We start from the raw sequence: 5,191 nt of genomic DNA on the forward strand, positions 1-5,191 counted from the left end.
TTCCCTGGTGGCGCAGTGGTTGCGCGTCCGCCTGCCGATGCAGGGGAACCGGGTTCGCGCCCCGGTCTGGGAGGATCCCACATGCCGCGGAGCGGCTGCGCCCGTGAGCCATGGCCGCTGAGCCTGCGCGTCCGGAGCCTGTGCTCCGCAACGGGAGAAGCCACAGCAGAGGAAGACCCGCATACCACCAAAAAAAAAAACAAAAATCAAAGTGGGAGCCCAGGCAAACATCAGGGTAACTTGATAAAGAAACCTATTAGCAAAACATCAACAGTGTCATATAATCCTCCTCCTTCAACAACTGATTCATACAGAAGCTTTAAAAGTTTCTGGGGACAATTTTTTTTTTTTTTTTTAATACAGAAGCCCTTGCCAGACAAAGTTAAAACTGAGAGTGAATGTAAGAAAAAGATATTGTGAGGAATACAAAAATCAGAAAGTTTATAATCCTATGAGAAAAAATTTTGTGAGAGGCACTCCACCAAAGTAAAGAAAAAGGCTCAACATGCTGTGTAAGAAACTGCGGCAGCTGAGTGTGCTCCAGAAGGGAAGGAAATAAAGAAAACAGCAGAGAAAGACTTATTTGAAATTGAACCTACTTATAGGTTCTCGATGTTTAGGATGAAAGACTTAATTATACTAACAGAAAATATTATAAGCCTTGACAATGTGAAATAAAAAATGGTAGTTGGACGAGACAGGAGAGAGAATCAAGGAAAGTGAGCTAATTTTCTCGTTCTTCATAGAGGGTAATCAATAGGCTACTGCTTAGGGTGATAAATCAGGAAATAAATGTTTAAATATATTGTTTAAAGTAATGAGGGAGCCCCCAAAGAATTAAAAGTAATAATATATGTAACAAAATCAGGAGGAACAGGTGGGAGTTCACATAAATTGACCAAATTCCACAGGTTTTATTGTGAGGACCCCCCAGGTATATCTACTAAAGGTGCAACTTTGGTTGAAGGTGCAACTCTTCAACTGTTTGGAGATGTACTGCTCACACCCGAAAAACTAAAATCAGAAGCTCCAGGAGGGACTTCCCTGGTGGTCCAGCCGTTAAGACTTCGCACACCCACTGCAGGCAGCCAGGGTTCAATCCCTGGTCAGGGAACTAGATCCCGCATGCCACAACTAAAGATCCCACACGCTGCAACTAAGACCCGGTACAGCCAAATAAATAAATATTAAAAAAAAAAAAAAAAAAAAGCTTCAGGAAATGAAACTGGAGCTGGGGAAAGAGGGAGGAAAACATAACTTTTTTTTTTTTTTGTGGTATGCGGGCCTCCCTCTGCTGTGGCCTCTCCCGTTGCGGAGGACAGGCTCCGGACGCGCAGGCTCAGCGGCCATGGCTCACGAGCCCAGCCGCTCCGCGGCATGTGGGATCCTCCATCCTTTTAGCAAACCTTCATTGAGTCCCTACTTTGGGCTGGGAGGCAAGTGAGACAGGGTCCTTGCCAGTGGAGGAGACAGATGAATCAAACAATAATTATAATGTCAATTTGCATTTCATTTCTGCACCACAGCCTACATAATATCTTTGGTATTTTTTTTCCTATCTTGGTATGTGAACAGCTGAAGAAGAACGAGTAATAATTTCACCACAGTGCTATGGTTACTGGACCAACAACACAGCTGGATGTGAGGCTGTCTGGCCGAGGGTGGGGGAGGTAGGGGCCAAAAGAGGATTCCTCAAGGACTTGTCCTGGATGAGGTGTGCCAGGAAGGGCATCCAGGCACGTGCGACCACAGCCTGGTATATTTGTCTACCACGGACACATTTTTATGAAAAAAGTACACATCAGAGGGAGAGAAACTAGAAAATGCGTTTAAAACAGGGAGCATCGAGGGGCAGGCCCTGGGGCAAGCTGGAGGGCCTCACCCATGTTTATGAGGGGCACGCTCCTGGGGCGTCCTCTGCCTTAGAGGGATACAATTCCTTTCCTCATCATCCTGCCAAGGAGCTGGCTGCACCCCCCCCAAAATATCCAGTCCCAGTCAGCAGCCCTGCTCCAGGTCAAAACCACCTCTGAGCCAGGGCAGAATGACAGAGCTGGTGGATCCCTTAGGGAGGTCACTGAATCCCGGCCTCAAAATGTCCTGCCTCAATGCAGAGACCAAAGGCTGTGGGGATGTGGCCTCAACCTTCACGAATCTGACAACCCAACTGCGGAGCAATAGACCAGGCACCTGTGCTACTGGGGCCCCTAACCATCCCTGGGCAGCCTGGGAAGGCTTCCTGGAAGAGGTGACATCCTGGCCTCAGGAGGCCTGGGGCTAGAGGGCAGTCAGCGAGGTGGTGGGGTGAGAAGTTTCCAGGCAAAGGGAGGGCATGATGTGTGAAAAGAAAAGATGGGAGAGAGAGAGAACTAGGAACCCGAGGGAACTATGCTACCATGTGGTTGGACCTTATTGCTGTGGAGTGACAGCATGCCAGATCCAGCAGGACCTTGTAGCCTTATAAGAAATTGGATTACATTTAGATGAGAATAAAATGGTTCTAAGGAGGGTTGACAGGATCACATTTGCACTTTGGAAGATTTGCTGTTTGGAGAATGGATTGGGGGACCACCAAGGGAGAGGGCAGTAATCTGTCCTACCTGTGGGTGGAGGACCCCCATTTGTCCTGGAGTTTTCAGAACTTTTTCTGTCTATGACCTTCTTGGCCCCACTGTTAGCATGGAAAAAAGTAGTATGGAGATTCCCTTTTTATAGCTGAGGTCCAGAAAGGCGTGTGTGTTGGGGTGCGGGTGGGGGATTGCTGCAAAAAACGAAACCAACAAAAAACCCAAACAGAGAGCATCATCACCTGGAAAAATCACTGCTAACATTTTAGTGTATATCTTTGCCAGTGCTTCTCTAATTTACAAATGCCTTAAGGAACTGTCAAAATACAAATTCTGATTCAGTAGGTCTGGGGTGGGGCCTGAGATTCAGTTTCTAAAATGCTCCCAGGTGATGCAGATACTGATGGTCTCCATATTCACTTGAGCAAGGCTGTAGACTTTATTTATGTGTGTGTGTATATTTTGGGTTGTTTCTAACTTTTCAGTATTATAAACAATGCTGCCATGAATCTTTGCCCAGAGATTTTTAAAATATTTGTATGGTCATTCCTTTTATATACATTCTTAAATGTGTATCACTGGGTCACAGGTAAAGTATATTTTAAGGCTTTTGATAGATATTGCAAATATTCCCAACAAAGAGTAGAACCAGATTATATCCCCACTAGCAATATATGAGTGCTCAGATCCCCACATCATATTAACACGTAACTTTTGCCAAATTGATAGTTGCACAATAGTACCTCAGTGTTCTTTCAATTTGCACTTTGATTAATAGAGAGACTGAATATCTTCCCCAGTTTTACTGGAATTTGTGTATCTTCTTTTGTAAATTGCCTATTTTGTGTCCATGCCCATTTTCCTATTAGGGTGTTTACTTTTGTTCTTATTGATTTGAAAGCTTTGGATTTAACCCCTTGATTGTTACAAAGGTTGAGCGTAGTGTGCTTAAGAAACCACGGTATTTAGGGGCTTCCCTGGTGGCCCAGCGATTAAGACTCCGCCTGCCAATGCAGGGGACATGGGTTTGAGCCCTGGTCCGGGAAGATCCCATATGCCACGGAGCAACTAAGCCCGTGCACCACAACTACTGAGCCTGCGCTCTAGAGCCTGCAAGCCACAACTACTGAGCCTGCGTGCCACAACTACTGAAGCCCACGCCTAGAGCCCGTGCTCTGCAACAAGAGAAGCCACCGCAATGAGAAGTCCCCACTCGCCACAACCACAGAAAAGCCCACGCGCAACAACGAAGACCCAACGCAGCCAAAAATAAAAATAAATAAAATTAATAAATTTATAGAAGAAAAAAAAAGAAACCACGGTATTTAGATAAACCTCGAGTACAGGGTTCAAAGAGAGATGAGCCAACTGTTGAAGGAAAACATCACGGTCTAACGTGCCAGGCTGTGGACCCTGGGGATGCTAAGAAGCTGTATTGTATGCATTACAGCCCTCGTTCTAGAAACTGGGATGGCTGCACACATCAGACAGCATTTCCTCCCTCTCAGCAGGGCTGGATGAGCAAGCTTACTTCTGATCCCAAATTTTAGGCTTCATTTAGACTCCAACCAGCTTCTTTCTTTCTTTTACGTTAACATATATTCTTCAGATACATTGCTGTCAATTTTATCTGCAACCAAAATCGAGGATGGAATTTTCAAAAAATAATATCTAGTGGAAGAAAAACAGGGGACTAGCACTAATTAGTTTTAACAGAAAAATATAATGCTGGGGGACTAGCTGTATCCGGTAGGAAAACAAAGCCACAAAAGTTAAATGAATAGTTCTGGCTTTGACTAGACAGACAGATGAATGAAACAGACTTGAGGCCCAGAAGTAGATTCTGTACTTATAATAACCTCATATGTGATTAAAAAGGAGGCATTACAAATCAGTACAGGGAGAAAGGTGATCTAAACAAATAATTATTTGAGGGAAAAACCAGTTTAGATACTCACATTAACCATACGCCAAAGTTTTTTTTTTGTTTTTTTTTTTGCAGTACACGGGCCTCTCACTGCTGTGGCCTCTCCCGTTGCGGAGCACAGGCTCCGGACGCGCAGGCTCAGCGGCCATGGCTCACGGGCCTAGCCGCTCTGTGGCATGTGGGATCTTCCCGGACCGGGGCATGAACCCGTGTCCCCTGCATCAGCAGGCAGACTCTCAACCACTGCGCCACCAGGGAAGCCCCAAAGTATTTTCACACATAAAAATTCCAAAGATAGTAAGCAGATGAACTCAGATTGATGGAGAAATCAGGGCTGAGAAAACCACAGCCCAAGATCCTTGAGTCAAGGGTCATTCTTCCCAAGAGAAGCCTTGACTGTGTTTAAGTTCAGAATTTACAAATAAAAAATCAAAGTGGCTTCCCTGGTGGCGCAGTGGTTGCGCGTCCGCCTGCCGATGCAGGGGAACCGGGTTCGCGCCCTGGTCTGGGAGGATCCCACATGCCGCGGAGCGGCTGCGCCCGTGAGCCATGGCCGCTGAGCCTGCGCGTCCGGAGCCTGTGCTCCGCAACGAGAGAGGCCACAGCAGAGGAAGACCCGCATACCACCAAAAAAAAAAAAAAAAAATCAAAGTGGGAGCCCAGGCAAACATCAGGGTAACTTGATAAAGAGACCTAT

The sequence above is a fragment of the Physeter macrocephalus genome, chromosome 3, assembly GCF_002837175.3.
Source record: "Physeter macrocephalus isolate SW-GA chromosome 3, ASM283717v5, whole genome shotgun sequence".
NCBI classification, from domain to species: Eukaryota; Metazoa; Chordata; class Mammalia; order Artiodactyla; family Physeteridae; genus Physeter; species Physeter macrocephalus.